This window comes from Schistocerca gregaria, chromosome 3 (assembly GCF_023897955.1).
Source record: "Schistocerca gregaria isolate iqSchGreg1 chromosome 3, iqSchGreg1.2, whole genome shotgun sequence".
NCBI lineage: Eukaryota > Metazoa > Arthropoda > Insecta > Orthoptera > Acrididae > Schistocerca > Schistocerca gregaria.
In genome coordinates, this window is record NC_064922.1 from 779368717 (window position 1) to 779390159 (window position 21443).

The 21443-nt window shown below is 41.0% G+C and overlaps 1 protein-coding gene across 5 annotated transcripts in view; it reads left to right on the top strand.

The window, feature by feature from the left end:
* The window catches only part of LOC126354176 (bestrophin-2-like), a 441938-nt gene that overhangs the window by 227078 nt on the left and 193417 nt on the right, over positions 1–21443 (top strand). Inside the window, exon 1 of one of the 5 annotated variants that reach the window (XM_050003616.1) lies at positions 10257–10317. The exons of the other annotated variants lie outside the window; for them this stretch is intronic. The gene's annotated coding sequence lies outside the window, so the exon portion shown is untranslated. Of the gene's footprint in view, positions 1–10256; positions 10318–21443 lie in introns of those variants that run through there. 5 annotated transcript variants of the gene reach the window in all.

Sequence of the window (21443 nt, forward strand, 5' to 3'; positions counted from 1 at the left end):
GAACGCTTTTCTTGCTATTCAGTCTTCGTTTTATAACCTCTCTACTTCTGCCTTCTCAATTACTGCTTCCCTTTCAAGTCATTGAAGTGTTGGAAATGCAGTTTGGTTTCTGTACAAGTTGTAGATAATCTTGTGGCCCTGTGTTTTATCGATGACATCTCCAGAGCTTCAAAGATTGTTTTAATTAAGATTGTCAAAACCTTTCTCTAAACATGCAAATTCGGTAAACACAATTTCGCAGTTCTTCAGTGTGTCTACTTAGCGAAGTGGTAAGATCAGTATTGCCTTGCGTGTTCATACATCTCACAGGAATCTAACATTGTGCTTATGTTAATTTGTACAACCCCTCCCCCTCTCCTCTCTACATAATCCTTCCACTTTCTAGCCTTCTCTTATTTGCTTAGTTCTGGCTTGCCAAATGAGCTCTTTACAGTTGCATCTCCTTTGACCAAAGTTTTCTTTGTTCTTTCTCATTTTCATTCCCCTGTGTTTTCCAAGTGCAAAATTGCGTTGCAATTTTGGACTTTCTGTCAACTTCATGTTTAGACATTTCTGTTTCTCATGGCCTACTTTATTTGCTGCATTTTTATATTTTTCCCTCTTGTCAAATGTAATATATCACGTTTCATCTAACGATTTCTACTGTACCTTCTTCCCGTTCACATACTCTGCTGCATTCACCACTTCTTCTCTCAAAGATATCCATTCGTATTCTAGCGGATTCCTTCCTCTGTTTGTCAGTCGTTGCATTACGGTAACTTTAAGATTATCTAAAAACTCTGGGTCTTCACTTATTCAAGTTCCATTTCCTTAATTTGCTACCGTTTACTGTCTCTTTAGTTGTAAACTTCAGCTCGTAACCAATAAAGTATTGTAGGTTTGCGTCTGCACCAGGAAATGTCTTATAATTTAAAATCTGGTTTCGAAAACTTTACTCCAAATATGTATTATTATTTCATGACTCTGAAGCAAGTTGTTGGCGATGATTACATTATGCTCTGTACGAAACTCTATCAGGTGGCTTCAACTTTCATCCCTTCCCCCAAGCCTTTGAGTTCTGTTTTCCTGTACCTGCTACTGCATCACATTTTAAATTTTTGTCTCGCTTAACTATCTGAATGATCTCTTTTGTTGTACATTGTTTCAATGTGTTAAGAGATAGTGAACAATTATGAACGGTAGTCAAGAAATCTGTTTGTGGTGAAATGAGAACACGAATAATGAAATATGTGAAAGAGTACATTGTACAGAAAATGAAAAATTGGTATGTCTTCACCCAACTTCGTCTTTCCTTCATGTAGGTGTAAGATATAGTTAATCAAACGCACCGGGCGTTTCAGTGGGTCCCGCCGCCCCCTACCTCAGTGGCTGTCCGTCATTGGCTACCGCTAGCGTCTGCCGCTTCCAGATGGGAACGCCAATTCCGTGAGCCGCTGCGTCAAAGCGGAAAATGCTTGCCGCTGCCGTTGCCGCAAGACGCGCTGCCGCGCTCTAGTGGGAACCGGCGTTAAGATTTCACACACATTTGATTATTTTTTTTCCGTATGAGTAATCTGGAAAAATAACATGCGTGATGAAATAGGGGAGGTGTGTGTGTGTGTGTGTGTGTGTGTGTGAGTGAGTGAGTGAGTGAGTGAGTGAGTGAGTGAGTGAGTGTGTGTGTGTGTGTGTGTGTGTGTTTGGGGGTTGTAAGAGTTCGAATGGCACACTGGAATCAAAACTGAACACAGTTCTGAATATGTGTACATCTACGGCATGAGCTGCAGTACTCTTTGAGTTGTAGAAGACTGTCTCGAAACACCCACAGAACTTTATACTCTGTCGATGAAGGCAGGAAAGAAATGTTCAGCCGATACGTTTAACATCTGAGTGGTTACATCCTCGTGGAAGACTTGAAACTTACATTGCGGCGACAGGCAGACTTACACAATACTAAAACAATAGGTAAATCCATATAAACTATCCCGAGTATCACCTCATTAGTGGCAGTGCAGTGCAGCTTCAATATTACATATTTTTCGTAACTGTACGGTGAATTATTTTCCGGAGGATACATCTTTCGTAGAGTGCTACAGAGGAGCCCAGTGTGGTTTGGATGGAAGCCGGGTGGGACCAGGCCGCGTGACTACCTTTGGCTGCGGCTGTCTGGCAGGCTACGAATCACTCGCCCAGCCCCAAGCAAATGGCCTCATTCGTTGCCACCACAGCCCACCCGGAAGCTGCCGTGACGTCTTTTGGCTTTCACTGAAACCCACCGAGTTCTATTTCGTGACATAATCTCCACAAGCTTTCGTGCCAAGCACAGCAGGTGATGAGAATTTCTTACACTCGTGACATAATCTCCACAAGCTTTCGTGCCAAGCACAGCAGGTGATGAGAATTTCTTACACATCACAAACGACCCGTTTCGCGCGGAGGTGCGAGTGCGTTCACACCTCTAACGCCTTTTCGAGTGCCGGGCATTTGCAGGTTCACGTCTTCGTGACAAATTAATTGGTTGTGATTTCTCCAAGTCAAGCGGCAGACACATCTGCATTTTATTAACCAAAAACTGCCACACTTTGGTTTTGAAACGTATAACAAAATTTAGTACGGTACATGATTATGAAGATTTCGTAATTTTTTTTATTAACCGTGTCTGTTGTTGCACCCAAAAATGCGCCACTGCATTTAACACTTTATTATTATTATTATTATTATTATTATTATTATTATTATTATAAGAAGAAGAAGAAACGTTTAGAGAAATAAAAGGAAAAGAAATGATCGTGTGGTATTGCTGGCCAGGAGGCCCCTTCCCCCTTCCGGGAAAGTTCGACCGCCGAATGCGAGTCTTATTTCAGTCCACGCCACATTCGGCGATTCGCGTGCTAGTGCTGCGAATTAAATGATGACAACACAACACACAGACCACGATCGGAGAAAATCTCCAACCCGGGTGGGATGCATGGGAAGCAAGGACGTTACCATTCAGCCAAGCAGGCGAACTTAGAGGAACGAAATATCTACGATGGAACGGTTGCGCCATTTGACTTCTAAATAGAGGACCATCAGCAAAATTAAACATAAGGAATATTCTGTCCTTAATTCTGTTGATTTAGGGTTTCCCAACCAATCAGTTCCTCCAACTACTTCCCACCTGTGCGGAATTCTGGCGTTAGCGCTAACAGAGGGCTCTGATTATGTGCAGAACTATATATTTTCTTTCATTTGTGGCTCGTGTAGCGATTTGCTTTAGGCTGTTTAATATTACCCGGTGCAATATCAACGGTGTTTAATATTTATGTCATTGTCTAGAATATTGGCACTAGAGCTTATGTCAACCACTGTTTTTTGATTCTTCGTCTTTTTAACAATATTACTTTTGTCGTGTTCTTCTTTTTATTGCTTTTTATTACTGTAACACCTTTCATACTTATAAGCTTATTACAGACTTTAACTATTGTATCCCCCCTTTATTTTCGCTGTTTCAATTAATTATTGAAAACTAGTGTATGCCGACATTAGCGATATCTGGTCAACTTATAACACAAACATCTTGTGGCTACTGTACGGCAGCTTGTTTTAAACAGTAGTTTTACTGACAATATGACTCGTGCATGTGATGTAATTTATATGTTTTTGACGATGCTGGTGCTGATTCTGCATTTAACATTTGACGATGCCGCTATGGCTGCAGTATACTAGGCCTTTGTTTTTATGAAACAGGTATGCCTCTTCATATTTAAAGCGCACAAATGTAAATTTTGTCAGTACTACTTTTCAATATGCTCTGTGTATTGTTCTTAGGCTGTATACAGTTTGCGAGTGTATTTATATTTTTCCCATTTTTGCTGAAGATCTGATGATGGTCATTAAAGACCGAAACCGGTAATCTGTTAAACAAAAAAGATTGTGCCCATAGACGTAAATTAAAGGAAACTTATTACATATACGGGTCACTGTGTTTTTTCGCGACGATGTCGCAGCTTGTGAAAGAATAAGAGATGCAATTCTACCCCTCCCCACTTTCCCCCGACGGGCTCAACTTATAACTTCCATGAACGTGCTAAATGACTAATATAATCCCTCCCTCCTCCTCACATCGATAAATTTCTCGAAGAAAGTCTGGGCTGCCTAGTCAATACTGATCAACGCCATGAGGATGGAGAAGGCAACGCAAACCAATTGTTTTGGTTTGTTTGGAGGAAGAGGCCAAACAGCGAGGTCATCGGTCTCATCGGACTAGGGAAGGATGGGGAAGGAAGTCGGCCGTGCCCTTTCAAAGGAGCCATCCCAGCATTTGCGTGGAGCGATTTTAGGGAAACCACGGAAAACCTAAATCAGGATGGGCGGATGAACCGCCGTCCTCCCGAATGCGAGTCCAGTGTGCTACCACTGCGCCACCTCGCTCCGTGGAAACCAGTTTATTAAATATTGTTATGAGAAATTGTGAGAAATCAGTAGAATAACCAACGAAAGGGTAACATTCTACGAGTACGAGCGTGAAATGACAGAAATCTGAATGTGCTAGGGACCTGCAGGTAATGAGCAAGTGTGCAGACCAAACAGCGAAGGTCGTCAGTCTCCTATTCATCCCTCAGGAGAGAAACAGTGTACATAATCTGCCTTTGTATATTGTAAATGCTGTATGCAAATCTGAGACAGTGTTCTAAATGTTTATGTAGCGTGTATCTGAGACGGAAAACGGAAATCGGCCAGTTATTTATGTAGGGGGATGTGGGAAACTGCCTAAAAACCACATCCAGGCTGGCAGGCACTCCGGCCATTCATCATTAAACCGCCGGGTGGATTCAGTTCGGGGCCGGCATACCTCCCCGACTTGTAAGCGGTCACGTTAACACACGCGGCTACCTGGCCGGGTTGGTAGGGAACCTAGAAAATCTGGTAAGAGAAATTGAGAGGCTCAATCTAGATATAGTGATCAATGAATTCAATGAAAATATTTAGAGACTTTTGAAGTGAGGCTGTGGAAAAGAATGCTTAAGATGAAGTGGGCTGACATAATTAAAAATGAAAAAGTAATGAGCAAAATAGAGGAAGAAAAATGATTTTTGAAAGTGATCAGAAATAGGAAAAAAACTTGGATGGGTCTTACACTGAGCAGGAATCGTCTGCAACAAAGAATTATTGACGAAAAAGTAAAAGGAACGAGAGGTAGAGGGAAGAAGAGAATTGGAAGGATGGACGAAGAAACGGATGAAGGTATGTGCTCAGAACGGGACACAATGAAGAGCCTCCCCTTGAATCCTGTCAGAAGACTGACACACTAGAGAAGAACGATGAAGCGGAATTGATAGAAGGTAAGGATTTCTCGTCAGATACATGCAGGATATTAACAGCAGCAGAAAATGGTACAACGGGAGTGGGATTCGTAATGAGTAGGAAGATAATTCAGAGAACGAGTTACTCTGAGCAATCCAGTGATAGGATTATTCTCATTGGAATAGACAGCAAACACTGCCGCCAACAATAATGATTTTGGTGTACATGCCGACGGCACAAACAGATGACCCAGTAGAGGAAGTCTACGGGAATATCGAACGGGAAACTCAGTACCTAATGGGAGATGATGATCTAATAATTTGGGGAGGGGGGAGGTGATTGGAACGCTGTGGTAGATAAAGTAATTGAAGACGGCATTACGGGAGAATATCGGCTCGTTAGGGTAACAGGAGTGAAATAGGGGGAAGACTAACAGAATGCGCTTTGGAAAGGCGTGTAGACACGGGTATATACCAAACTGCAATGCATAATGGTCAGAGATTCCGATATCATTGTATGTCGTACCAAAGAGCACACTAAGACCAGAGTTTAGCAACGATGACGAGCAGACTGCAGTTACAGAGGCTCTTTAGAAAAAGGTATGCGCTTTCCTCCCGCTCTGCTGGCACTACATATAAGAGTAGGGCCTATTGTGTTTACAGATTTGGTGCGGCACGGCATGGCACAACAGTCAGTTTCTACGTAATGTATTGTTAAATAACCAGTATTGGCAGCGGCCGGACAAAAAACGCTCCATAGCTTGAAGCCCACCAAATTCTACCTAATGCGGCCGATCCAGATCTAGAAATTCCACGTTCAGAGCGTTGTGACGCTACCCAGACGTTCCTCGCAGGTTTGCTGGAAGCTTGTCCTTCGGAAGTGGGTAATGCAGTACAAGAAAACAGGCACAGACCAACAACGCTGCGTCTTTCCGGCAGTAGTGAGGTTAGCGGCCTTGACACGCGATTGACCAAGGTTTGGACACCAGTATGGCTATCGGCTCGTAGAAAGTTAGCGAGAGCACTCAAGCATTTTAACGCAAAGTGTTGCTGATAATATGCGCCAGCAAAAACATCTTTCGTCGCGCTGTTGAGCAGTCACTAAGTAGTTTGGCGTGTTTCCTGTCGTTCCCTGTATTTATGTTGCCATTTTGCTACACATGGCTTTGACTATGTGTGAACATCTGTCTTCGAAACCGAGAGTTTTGAAACGATTGACCTTGCATTCGTTTCTAGTAGACTCGGCTGCAAATGAAAAACACATTTTTGGACCAACAGGCCAGTGAGGGATGTAGTTAACACACCGTGCAATGAGTTTGTAGTAATCCATACTTCTAAAGCCTACCGGTGCACAATATTAAAGTCATTGCATGCCCTTCACAAGCGCCCTGTGTGTGTGTGTGTGTGTGTGTGTGTGTGTGTGTGTGTGTCATGGACAAAGCTATTAACGACATTGTAATATGGAACAGTTCCATCGCAACTGCTACTTCTGAGCCGACGTAGTGCATTCTTCATTCTTTTTTGTATTAAGTAAACATTTGTCTCGTTTCTTTTCATTTTCTGCCGATCCGCACGGCGTTTTCTTAACTTTACGAAATTTATAATAAAAAATTGTTTCAAATACTTTAATTCTTCTGCTACCAGGACATCTCTCTCTCGTCACTTAGTACCCTTGGTATCATATAGACCCCAAGTAGTTTACAACGGGTATATTAGCAGTGTTTTAATGGCGTAAAGATACGTTACAGCTGTTTAATGTAACGGTAATGATTCATGTTTTCAGAAATATGACGTTCAAGAAACAAAAAGAAAATGAGAGGTATCCTATTGACCATTGAGTCACTCAGTTCAAAAAAACCACGAATAAATTGTAATATATTGTTAATATAACACTGATCGAAACATCATTGTATACAATTGATTCAGAAAGAGTGAGTCTTATTTTGAACAAAATAGCTTCGAAAACAAGATACTATTTTCCTGTGTACTTATGGTGTCATTTACTCACTGATGTTAGGAGGGTCAAGACAGATTTCCATAAACGAAACACTCAAAATAACGATAACTTAAAACGTTATTGGTGACATTAGATGGAACATGTCCTGAAGTATAGACATCTAAGATTGCCTAAAAACATCATGAAAACTGATTTTTAGACAAGTAATTTGTGTTCGAAAATATAACATGGAGCTCTGTAGGGAGTGAATACCACTCTCCTTGCAAACTGATCCCAAGACTGCATGCCAGCCATCACCCCAAGCAATGTACAGAAATCAGAGATTGTATATCTGAATGATTGGTCAGGGATTGAACCGCCTCTCTCTGGTATACAGGCCCAGTGCCATACCACTGCCACATCTCGCTCGGCGGAACTGGTCGAAGAAATTTGCTTAGTGTTTCCTATGCGATCACTGCAGATGTCACAGATAGGCATACTAAATACTTTACCAGCCTGAGAACGCCGGAACCTTGTTTTAAAAAAAATATGTTTTAGAATCCAGCCTACTGATTGCGGGAACATTGCCTACAAAGGCGAAACTGGAGGCACTTTTATGGTTTATTACTGTCGGATTCAGTTTAAGCATAAAATAAACCGAACAGTATAGCCTCTCCTCCTGTGAAAACGTGACGATGAAGATTTCTTAAATCGAGCAGAGCTTGGATAGAGTCACAGTGTCTCGAGGAGGAGATTTTTTCCACTAAATCAGATGTTGCAAAGAGATTTCATTTATCTGTTGGCAGAATGTGCTTCACTATTTTACAACAGACAGAACTTCGTACCATGGTGTGGCAATTACTCGTTTTGCCAGAACGCGTCATTAAATAGTGGCAACGATAGTTGCTTGTTACACAGTAAATTATATCAAGAAAAAACAAAATAGTAGTGGAGAGTTTCTTTCGTAAAGAGCTCACTTAGTTGCCTTTAGTTGTATGGTCTCCAATCTTGATAGTGCTCTGTTGAAACTGACCGCAGTTTCTGACTCATTTGCGGTTTTACACTTCTTTCCGTTCTCTGATCTTCTGACCTTTGGCAACAACTCTCAAGACGAAACCGAAAGAGAATTCCTCTTGTCTGTGGGGACTAATGTTATTGGTTTGATGTCACAAGCTGAAACTGTTTCGTCTTTTTGTCCTAACAGAACACTTTTGGTGGGATGCGACTGATCAATGGCGAAGAAATAACTGTGTTCTGTGTCAATCACACTTCATTTTCGTCGCCTCATGTTTCAGCACACATACTCCCGTCATGTCACTTGGGTTTCGTTATGCTTTACAAATAAAATTCCATGAAGCACCGCACTAAATTCACCTGGTCTGATGGCGTGAGTATCGGGACGCGTACAGCCCAGTCAAGGAAAAACCAAATAACGTCGACTTTGAGAAAAAATATGCGCAGTCGCAAATTTTTGTACAGTGGTAGGGGGTAATGCAATGAATAACGATACAAAAAATCCTAACCGGGAGCGGTGATTGGGACGTGTAAGTCACTTCTTCAGGTTTTTATTGAATATCTCGACCGCGGCTCCTAGCTAAAATATTTCCCAGTACAAAATTAAACTACATTAAATTATCATAAAGGTTCTTTTCACTTTTTTCTATGACTAATATTTACCGCATTGCAGGGGATGGAAAAATGGTAGATTGCTAAAAATAGTGTTTCAGTGATATAAAATTGTTTACTGTTAAATGAGATGGTTTAAGAACGAACATAAAATGTATTTACCACATTGAAGTGCAGTAGAGGAGTTGTTGTTGTTGTTGTCTTCAGTCCTGAGACTGGTTTGATGCAGCTCTCCATGCTACTCTATCCTGTGCAAGCTGCTTCATCTCCCAGTACCTACTGCAACCTACATCCTTCTGAATCTGCTTAGTGTACTCATCTCTCGGTCTCCCTCTACGATTTTTACCCTCCACGCTGCCCTCCAATGCTAAATTTGTGATCCCTTGATGCCTCAAAACATGTCCTACCAACCGATCCCTTCTTCTAGTCAAGTTGTGCCACAAACTTCTCTTCTCCCCAATCCTATTCAATACCTCCTCATTAGTTACGTGATCTATATTAAGGAATAAATTGTGCTCCGGGGGAGGAGATACTAAAGCAAAGAACGATATGGATAGAATATACGTAAATCTCAGCACATTGTTCTGCAGTGCTAGAGGGAAATTGATTCTTAGTTGTCCTGTGCGGCGCCTGTAGTTTTCTTCCGGGAAAGCAAACTTCCCCCATGCCTACAGCCTGTACTTGAATTTTGTGGTGTAATGGAATAGACAGAATGGAGAATTACGTGTTTCCTCTTCACGTAGCAGAACCTAAGGAGGAGGGAGGTGCATGGCCACAATCTGGCGACCTACCGTCCGTCTGCGTCTAACCTCCACCCTTGCCCCCCTCCACCCTGTTACACCCTCAGAGCACAATTTATCCATTAATACGGTTCTACTACACTTAAATGTGGCAGATACGTTTTATTAATATTTGATCTTAACCCGTCTTATTTAACAATACACACATTTTATACCGTCGAAAAAATCGTTAATTATTAAAACTAATAGTTTCCGCCTTGCAGGTAATAAAAAACTAGTCCTAGAGTAATATGAATAGAATCTCTTTTTGTATAAAATTCAGTGTAGTTCAACTTTGTACAGGGAAACATTTTTGCTGGATCCAATGGTTTTTAGGTGGCTTCCCACCATTTCCTTTCAAAGTCTGTAGCAGAGTGTCTCCCACGGTAATACAATCTTAGCTGCCACTCAGGCTGTGGAGAAAAACCATTCCCTCCGCGGTGTACTGGTCCCACAGCGTCGTGGCAGGAGTCTCTGTAGAATTTGAAAGACACTGAAGAGAAGCACGTAGTAGGTTTCCAGTCTAGTCACCATACAGCACTGTACAATGGAGACGTCCATAGACACGAAACTTGTCAACTATTATCAAGTCCAGTCTACTTGTATTTTGATGTAATTAAAACGATGGTATTTCTTTTTGCAGGTAAGATGAGAGCGACTTCTTCTATGGCTTACCACTTCTGAGATGGATGCATTGAGCCAGTGCAGCAAGGTAGCGTAACTAGTAATTGGTTTCAAGCGCACTAACGTTTGTACTTAAAAGTCTGATATTGTCTTAACATGAAGGATATTTCAGTATTGGGAAAACTGACTGCCATTTGTTGATTCTTTGCAGCTAATTGTAAATAAATTTAGCAAAATTTTTACTTACAGGTGATATTGTTTCCTCATTCTTCCTAGTATTATTTCCATTCTTTCACTCATCTGCCTTCTGTTGCTAACGAGTATTCTGCATTTGAGAGGTTTCAAGAAAAGGAAAGGGAAAATAATTTCATTTTAGTTGTGACTTAAAAAGTACTTACTGTACTCATATCTTTTACGTCCATTGATTGCGTATATTTTGTTGTTGTTTTTGTTTTGACACTGCTTTATTGCCTTCACATCCACAAACATTGTGGTAATTACTTCCCGTGTAAGATTTTTTCAGTGTTTCTTATTGTTTCATGTGAAAAGTTTCGTTATACGTACGACGCAGCTTTGATACAGTGAAGTATTTCAGATCAGTAATATCGGTATTCTTTCTACTCACAGCATAAATGTAAAAAGTAACTAGAAATTTCCACAGCGATGTCAAAGAAAGCAGGCGGACTAAATTTTGAAGTAGCTCTGGAGCTAAGGTTTTTGCTTCGCTATTTAAAAATAAATAAATGTGTAACTACTATTACCAAGTGTGCATTATCTGGAGCAGTGGTTTCCAACCTTTGAGACCGTTAGTTAGCACCTCCCCTTTCCCCACCATTATCATATTAGTGTCTAACTATACTTTAGAATGAATAATAAATTTCTTTGGCCGCTTTAATTTTGTAAATTACGAAAGATAAACGCAACTTAGTTTTTGTAGGTGTTTTATTGAACCATAAACTGAACCACTGAGACAAGTGATACTGCGTATTTCTACATTTTTTTATTTTTTTAAATAGAATGACGAAGAGTGTCTTCTACAATTCCTTCTAAGAAAAGCAAGCTAACTGTCCACATATGATACACTTATTACAAAATACGCTTCCTCTACGCCTTCCTAGTTACACTTCTTTCACTCACACCCAGCGCTCCCATTTAAGACAGCCCAAGTTAAAGTGTATTCACTCACGTTCGTAAATCATTTGGTGGTTGGACAGCTTAGAATCCTTAATTCTGAGCGAGCAGTAGTTGGATAACTTCAGGCTGCCAATGACTTGGGTAAGACCAGTGCCAATAATAATATACAATGTAAATCGTGCAACAATGTAGTAGTCTCTACATAATTACTTTTGTTTTCCGCTGTCAGTTAAAAGTTGTGAAATAAATAATTACATGGTTTATGGTACATTGTGGTAACTACCTCCAAGTCATGAAATATTTAAGCATATGCGGTATATATAAGTGGTTGAACTATGAGGAAAATGATGTTCATACATTCGTTTCAGAAGCTGTGACCTTAGTCACATTGCGTTACGTGTTAATTAATGCTAGTATTTGAAAAATAAATGTAATTATTGGTAACTTTTGTAATCAGTACTAGTCCTACGAATTACCAGTGCATTTGTGCTTCGAATTGTTGAAAACGGAATTTTCAGCCTGTTCTTCCTGTTATGGTAGTCAGGTACGTGATTCCTTTAACCAAGAAACACCGGGGCTATAGAAATTTTCTCGGGAAACAGTGCAAAATACGTGAAGATTTGGAGAGTCTTTCATGTGCTCGACTAAGGTATGTGACTGCTGTGCAGTTCACTTTCCTGCTTAAATGTAACGTAGCGCAAACGAGAGAGTTGGTATCTTCAGTCTCCACCCCAAGAATGAGTTAGGAAAACTCTGTATGATGACGATGATTATCGCCGTAATGAGTAGCTTGTAGCATTTGAATCTTGAATGCTCCGAAGCACACATCTCGGCGCAAAACACCCCAGACAGACACGGGAAGAACGATCTGTGGTACAGAGGTGAACTTTTGTCGCAGGAGATCTAGCTTTAGAGTCCCTAGCGACCTTAAGTTGAACGATCACATAAATTTGGTTGTAGGAAAAGCACATGCTAGGCTGAGATTCATTGGGAGAATGTGTATTTATCTTTGAAAGATGTTAGCCCCAAAACTCTCGCTCGTATGATTCTTGAAGTTTTCTCTTCAGTCTGTGGCGCTTACAAGATTGTATTTTTTCTCACATTTATTTTCCATTCTATCAATCCAGTGTAGAGCCATATAGGGGCACTATTCGTGAGTGGAACAGGCAAGAGGAAAAATGATAGTAGTACCAGAAGAACCCAACGCCGCACGTCGTAAGGTGGACTGCGGAGGACAGATGATACATGTGGATTTGCATTATCGTTCTAATGTGGTAGTGTAAATGTAGAAACAGGATTTCTGTAAGATTTTACGGTAACAAGATATACGAGGGCGTGTACTAAAAAGTTCTGTGAGAACATTCTTGAAGCTTTTTAAGTAAAACAAACGTATTTAACATTTTACATCTTACTATTAATATCTACATATTTGCAGCCCTCTTCCACAATGGGGCTCCGAATTGTAGCATGGAACTATGTTGTTGCATGACTAACGTCGTGCTGTAAAGTGTTTTGAATTCGACGAGTTCGTTCACTTAACGGAGCATCCTCTTCTTCAGCATGGCCTTGCCAAATCGTACACACGAACGCTGGATTTCTGCTATAACCCGACGTTTTGGGTTCACTGTCATCGACCATCCTCCATACAGTCCCGACTTGGTCCCATCCGATTTTCATCTCTTTCCAAACCTTAAAGAACGCCTTCGTGGACTTCGCTTTGAAAGTGATGAAACGGTGCAAGTAGGGGTGAAGTCGTGGATCCGACAACTAGGTCAAACATTCTACAGTGTCTGTATCAGCAAACTGGTCTCTCGTTGCGAGAAATGTGTACGTCGCCAAGGTTACTGTACTGTAAAATAAATACACTGACGGAAAATAGCGCAACAACAAGAAGTAACTAATGTAGAGTAATGAAATTTCGAAAATACTTTTGTCTAGGTGGTGATAAGTGATTAACATTGAAATATCATAGGCACATGACGTAAGCCATTGCAGGTGTTAAGTGTCGGTTCATTAATAACCTGTGTAACCGCCAGAATGTTGAATGAAAGCAATGCAAATGTGAATACACTGTGCTGCACAGGTGTCGGATGCCAGTTTGCTGTTGGTCGGTCAATACAGGGACGATTAATGCTGGTTGTGGATGAAGCTGGAGTTAACGTCCAGTGATGCCCCGTATGTGCTCGGTTGGAGACGTATCTAGTGATCGAGAAGGCGAAGGCAACAATTCCACACACTGTAGAGCATTTTGGGTTAAAACTGCGGTATGTGGGCGAGCGTTATTCTGTTGGAAAACACTCCCTGAATTCTGTTCCTGAATGGCAGCACAACTGGTCTAATCATCAGATCGACGTACAAATTGCAGTTACCCTGCGTGGAATAACCACGAAAGTGCTCCTTCTGTCATACAAAATTGCACCCCAGACCATAACTCCAGGTGTAGGTCCAGTGTGCCTTGCACGCAGAGAGAGATTGGTTGCAGGCCCTCACCCTTGCTCTCCGATGAGCTCTCGCTTGATACCATTGAAGTAACAAATGGCGATAGTTAGGGGACAGTGGAATCCACGCTACGGGTTGTCTGGCTCATAACTGTCTGAAGATTTGTAACAGTTCCTTGTGTCTCTGTCGTGTCAACTGTTGCTCGTATTGTTGCTGCAGATGCAGTACGATGCTTCAGAGCCATACGCAGAACACAGTGGTCTTCCCTCTCAGCTGTGCCCCGTGACAATCCGAAGCCTGGTCTACTTGGACGATACATTCTTGTGGTCACCGCTACTAGCAGTAATTGGCAGTGGCTGCATTCTTCCCAAGTTTTTCTGTAATATAGCAGAAGGAACTACAGCTTCTCATAACCTTGCTACACCAGCTGGTTCAAACTCAGATGTTGATAATGGCGTCTTTGTCACCTCAAAAGCATTGCGACGGTACCTAACGGTTATTGCAAAGTGCAGTTGCTTTTCCAAACAGCATCCCATACAAGCAAACCAGTTGCATCTTTACCTGCGGTTGCCCTTACTTTAGGACATGTGCAATGCGTGGCTCTGTTTAAAAAGAATGGCTCGATTAGTCATAGGGTCGAGCCGCGCACGTCCGGTTTCATGCCGCGCAGATAATTCGCTGCAAATAATTACCTGTAGCTGTGATCACGCAGATAAATGGTCTGTAACTTGGCTAGAACAGCGAATTGATAAAATACACCAAAATATAAAATAAAGGCTGTGTGAATAATTTTAAAAAAGGGTTCTATTCTAAGGTATGTAGTCCATGCAGACAACGGAGAATTTCGCGGAATGATGATTATTGAAGAAAGGACGTCTCAAATAAGTGGAAAATAGTCCTGCGACAATCACGTATAATACAAAAATACTCTTCTAAAATGCAGCGAAGCTTCATTGAGAGCGTTAAGAGAATGATAACAAACTCCTCTAATTAAATAGTCATGAAAGACATGCGTAAACTATGTCCATTTCGTAATTACAGTACATGACATACTAACCAACCCAAAACAGTTCAGAGTTCATCGTAATGAGTCAAAAATTAACAAATGCGAGTAAAAAAAAAAGTGACTCATACTCGGTCCATCCTCAATTCCGTAATGCAAGCGGAGAACCATAAAGTCCTACACTGGAGCACAAACATCACGAACTGTAAAGTTCCTTGAGATATTAAGCGGCCGTACACCACGTAGAATGTGTCACGCATTCCGTCAGAAACCAAACGGTACCATAGGCAGGTCTGGCTTCTTCCAGAACGAACATGCAAGTGCCCACTTCAAGATCTAACTGAAAAGTACCCTCATATGTCAGATTCTGGACAGTAAACGGCCGCTACGAGACTACCAGCTATACGCCCGAATTACGCACGTTACCACAGGCAGGTCATTCTTTTTCTAGCATAAACGTGAAATTGTCCAGAATCGTTCCATTGAGCTTTTCATTCGAAACAGTCCCAGTATCCACTTAACTACTGTACTCGTACGCTGCTGTCTGCTCTCAGATTGGCTGAAGGCCGTCCCCACCAAAAATACATAGTTCTTAAGTTTTAAAGGCATCATTTGACTCTAGTCTATCCCTTCCCGGACTAAACTAATATATTCCAACTATATTTAAATAAAGAAATGTCATCAACATTCTATTACACTCAGATCATTTACAATAAATGTAAGCAACAGTTAGTTCATAAATAAATAAGCCAGCATTCTTGCGCAAGTGTGCTCATAATAAATGACAATAGACTGTCGTTGAACATCGTTTAAACAATTAATTAGGCATTCTTTAGCTACGCGACTTCTCTTTCTAGTTGTGATGTCTGCTGGAACTGGCCATTTCTAAATTAGTACAGCTTTTAATAGCACTTGGCATCAACAAGCAAATAAAGTTACTGACGGAATAGTAAACTGTTCATTAAATAGAAATGAAAGCATGACAAAACGTGAAATACTTATGCTATGTTCAGTTGCCAGGTAAATGTGCGGCATAAAATGCTGCAAAACACCAAATTAATCGACAAATAAAGTAGATGCAGATGAGTAGCTTTCTGAGGTGATAGCTATAGTGCGATGCTATTACCTGAGATGCCTTATGTTGCAATCGCATGAAGCACTTAAAACTTGTTAATTCAGATGTTCATTCTGAAAAAGCTTAGTCACTGTAAATTTTTAACTTTTGTTGTTTTAAAGATATTGAAATTGTTGTCATTAGATGCGCTTCATTTCGAGGCATTACAATGTGACTGGAAATAACCATAGTCTCAAAGAGCTGTAAGAAACCATTTTTTAGCTCGTCTGACACTCCGCCATTTTTGGAGCATTTTCTACTGCACAACAGTCATGCGAGCATATGTTGTCTTCAGTCCTGAGACTGGTTTGATGCAGCTCTCCATGCTACTCTATCCTGTGCAAGCTTCTTCATCTCCCAGTACCTACTGCAACCTACATCCTTCTGAATCTGCTTAGTGTATTCATCTCTTGGTCTCCCTCTACGATTTTTACCCTCCACGCTGCCCTCCAATGCTAAATTTGTGATCTCTTGATGCCTCAAAACATGTCCTACCAACCGATCCCTTCTTCTGGTCAAGTTGTGCCACAAACTTCTCTTCTCCCCAATCCTATTCAATACCTCCTCATTAGTTACGTGATCTACCCATCTAATCTTCAGCATTCTTCTGTAGCACCACATTTCGAAAGCTTCTATTCTCTTCTTGTCCAAACTATTTATCGTCCATGTTTCACTTCCATACATGGCTACACTCCATACAAATACTTTCAGAAACGACTTACTAACATTTATATCTATACTTGTTGTTATCAAATTTTTCTTCTTCAGAAACGCTTTCCTTGCCATTGCCAGTCTACATTTTATATCCTCTCAACTTCGACCATCGTCAGTTATTTTGCTCCCCAAATAGCAAAACTCCTTTACTACTTCAAGTGTCTCATTTCCTAATCTAATTCCCTCAGCATCACCCGATTTAATTTGACTACATTCCATTATTCTCGTTTTGCTTTTATTGATGTTCATCTTATATCCTCTTTTCAAGACACTGTCCCTCTTCCAAGTCCTTTGCCGTCTCTGACAGAATTACGTCATCGGCGAACCTCAAGGTTTTTACTTTTTCTCCATGAATTTTAATACCTACTCCAAATTTTTCGTTTCCTTTACTGCTTGCTCAATATACAGATTGAATAACATCGGGGAGAGGCTACAACCCTGTCTCACTCCTTTCTCAACCACTGTTTCCCTTTCATGCCCCTCGACTCTAATAACTGCCATCTGGTTTTTGTACAAATTGTAAATAGCCTTTCGCTCACTGTATTTTACCCTTGCCACCTTCAGAATTTGAAAGAGAGTATTTCAGTCAAGATTGTCAAAAGCTTTCTCGAAGTCTAGAAATGCTAGAAACGTAGGTTTGCCTTTCCTTAATCTTTCTTCTAAGATAAGTCGTAAGGTCAGTATTGTTCCAACATTTCTACGGAATCCAAACTGATCCTCCCCGAGGTCCGCATCTACCAGTTTTTTCCAATCGTCTGTAAAGAATTCGCGTTAGTATTTTGCAGGTGTGACTTATTAAACTGATAGTTCGGTAATTTTCACATCTGTCAACACCTGCTTTCTTTGGGATGGGAATTATTATATTCCTATTGAAGTCTGAGGGTATTTCGCCTGTCTCATACATCTTGCTCACCAGATGGTGGAGTTTTGTCATGACTGGCTCTCCCAAGGCTGTCAGTAGTTCTAATGGAATGTTGTCTACTCCGGGGGCCTTGTTTCGACTCAGGTCTTTCAGTGCTCTGTCAAACTCTTCACGCAGTATCTTACCTCCCATTTCGTCTTCATCTACATCCTCTTCCATTTCCATAATATTGTCCTCAAGTACATCGCCCTTGTGTAAACCTTCTATATACACCTTCCACCTTCCACCTTCCTGCCTTCCCTTCCCTTCTTTGCTTAGAACTGGGTTGCCATCTGAGGTCTTGATATTCATACAAGTGGTTCTCTTTTTCTCCAAAGGTCTCTCTAATTTTCCTGTAGGCAGTATCTATCTTACCACTAGTGAGATAAGCTTCTACATCCTTACATTTGTCCTCTAGCCATCCCTGCTTAGCCATTTTGCACTTCCTGTCGATCTCATTTTTGAGACGTTTGTATTCCTTTTTGCCTGCTTCATTTACTGCATTTTTAAATTTCTCCTTTCATGAATTGAATTCAGTATTTCTTCTGTTACCCAAGGATTTCTAGCAGCCCTCGTCTTTTTACCTACTTTATCCTCTGCTGCCTTCACTACTTCATCCCTCAGAGCTACCCATTCTTCTTCTACTGTATTTCTTTCCTCCATTCCTGTCAATTGTTCCCTTATGCTCTCCTTGAAACTCTGTACAACCTCTGGTTCTTTCAGCTTATCCAGATCCCATGTCCTTAAATTCCCACGTTTTTGCAGTTTCTTCAGTTTTAACCTACAGGCCATAACCAATAGACTGTGGTCAGAGTCCACATCTGCCCCTGGAAATGTCCTACAATTTAAAACCTGATTCCTAAATCTCTGTCTTACCTTTATATAATCTATCTGATACCTTTTAGTATCTCCAGGATTCTTCCATGTATACAACCTTCTTTTATGATTCTTGAACCAAGTGTTAGCTGTGATTAAATTATTCTGTGTGCAAAGTTCTACCAGGCGGCTTCCTCTTTATTTCTTAGCCGCAATCCATAATCACCTACTATGTTTCCTTCTCTCCCTTTTCCTACTGACGAATTCCAGTCACCCATGACTATTAAATTTTCGTCACCCTTCACTATCTGAATAATTTCTTTTATCTCATCATACATTTCATCGATTTCATCATCATCTGCAGAGCTAGTTGGCATATAAACTTGTACTACTGTAGTAGGCATGGGCTTTGTGTCTATCTTGGCCACAATAATGAGGCCACTATGCTGTTTGTAGTAGCTTACCCGCACTCCTATTTTTTTTATTCATTATTAAACCTACTCCTGCATTACCCCTATTTGATTCTGTATTTGTAACCCTGTATTCACGTGACCTATAGTCTTGTTCCTCCTGCCACCGAACTTCACTAATTCCCACTATATCTAACTTTAACCTATCCATTTCCCTTTTTAAATTTTCTAACCTACATGCCCGATTAAGGGATCTGACATTCCACGCTCCGATCCGTAGAACGCCAGTTTTCTTTCTCCTGATAACGACGTCCTCTTGAGTAGTCCCCGCCCGGAGAACCGAATGGGGGACTATTTTACCTCTGGAATATTTTACCCGAGAGGACGCCATCATCATTTAATCATACAGTAAAGCTGCATGTCCTCGGGAAAAATTACGGCTGTAGTTTCCCCTTGCTTTCAGCCGTTGGCAGTACCAGCACAGCAAGGCCGTTTTGGTTAATGTTGCAAGGCCAGATCAGTCAATCATCCAGACTGCCCCTGCCCCTGCAACTACTGAAAAGGCTGCTGTCCCTCTTCAGGAACCACACGTTTGTCTGGCCTCTCAACAGATACCCCTCCGTTGTGGTTGCACCTACGGTACGGCCATCTGTATCGCTGAGGCACCCAAGCCTCCCCACCAACGGCAAGGTCCGTGGTTCATGGGGGGCATAAGCCGTCCAAATTCCCTGTTTTGGGAGTTTTGCCCCTTTCGGACAACGCGGCTCGTCTTTAAGGCGGATCCACACAGAGCGTGCCGCGCCGTCCGCGCCCAGCCGCGCAGGTCCAAGGCGCGCACTCAACGACCTATATAAACAACATAGACTGGCTATGGCAATGCCATCTTTGAAGCAACTTGAAAACTGAGCCGCCATGTCTTGCAGCGTCAAGGTGCAGCCTACACGTCGTCTGCTAATACTGAATGTTGTTATTGTTTACTACGCATGGCGTAAAAAAAGCCAATCTGCACTGACAATCTGATTTCTCTACTGTAAAACATATGCTGATGAAGGCTAAAAGAAATGAAACACACATGTGACATCGATAAATTGAAAAGTTTATTTCGAAATGTTGCAGTTCATTTCGCTGCAGTGCCATATAGATTAGGTCAAAAATTATTTTAAATAATTCAGTAAGTCCAAAAACGATCAATTGACAGCGCAGGACCTTTCATTGTCCCTTAAACAATATAAGTTTGTATATACTTGCCGAATATGTTTCCCTCTTTCTTCCAGTGGCCTGGTTTTTGCACAAGTGGTGTAACCTACAATTACAATACTATTTTAACAGCATCCTGACTAAAAAAGAGTAATGTGACTCTTCTCCAAATTCAGCTGGCACCATTAGATGGTCAAAATCGAGTAAATAAATTCGGCCTGTCACCCAACATTCTAAAAAATTCCACACACAACTACTGAAGGAAGTTGTTCTTCCATATTTTGTTTGACAGTCCCTGAGAACCCTTTCTGCTACCGTTAACAATTTGAATGCACCCTTTGGGCAGTATAAAAACTATTTTTGATGCATTTTATTGCAATGAAACCTGTTTTCCATCAGTTTCCTCCAATTTACGGAGGTACTGCTGCAGTAAATTAGTTTCACACTTGCTGTTAAACCATTAAGAAAACAATAGCCAACAGGAATTTCCCAACTCCTATTACTCCCAGTGACCATAAACACTAGAGCCTCTTTTGCTATTTGGCTATCATCACTTTCCTCACATCCTTGCCCTAAATCAACATAACCCCAGACCTTATTACCATCCCATATTGAGTCTTTAACAGTCGCCTCATCGAACACCAGTGCAGCTAAAATGCGTCCTGAACTACGTTGAACCTCATCTGCTAATTGTTTAGGCTTTCTTCTGTAAATCCAGGACTGCCATTTACTGTAGTTGCACACTTGCGGAGTGTTTGAGCATGGGGTAATTTAACAAACTTCCTCAAATAATTATAAGCTTTGTAGGAGTAAAAATTGAGTGTAAGGGCAAACTGCCTTATTTCTTTAGGATATTCAGGAATTGAACTTTTTTGCAATGCGAAACAAATGGCTTCAGAACATCACTATTTCTGTCACAACCTATCACTTCAGAAACACAGTCTTGAAGTCTCTTATTTAGGCCTACAACCAATGTTTTATATGTCACAATTTGTTTCTTCTTTTCTGAAACACTTTGCCTTGCATGTTTCGCCTGCTTCCTCAGCTTCTCGGCGTTTTTCTGTAGTGCCTCGTAATTCTATTCAATTTTTTGGGGCTAGGCAAACAATAAGAATAATCTGTATGATCATTCTGATTCACTCTTTCACGTACAAAAAATAAATATTATCATTAAGCTTTATTTTTCTTTAAACATACATCGATTAATAGTAAAATTCACACATAACCCATATAGCAAATAAATAACAGGAAAACTATTTTACCTGGTTCATTTGATAAGGAAGCTGGTTCTTTCTTGGTTGTCACTATACTATAGTTTTCTGCAGATGGTCAGGAAACGTAAATTTGTCGGTACTGCGTTTGCCAGAAGTCGCCTTTTCTCGTTTGTACTATATATGTATCTATCTTCAAATTGAAACGAGCATATGTAGCTATATTGAGTTGGCTGCCACTTATCTCGCCTCATATTGGCTACCCACCGAGTTAA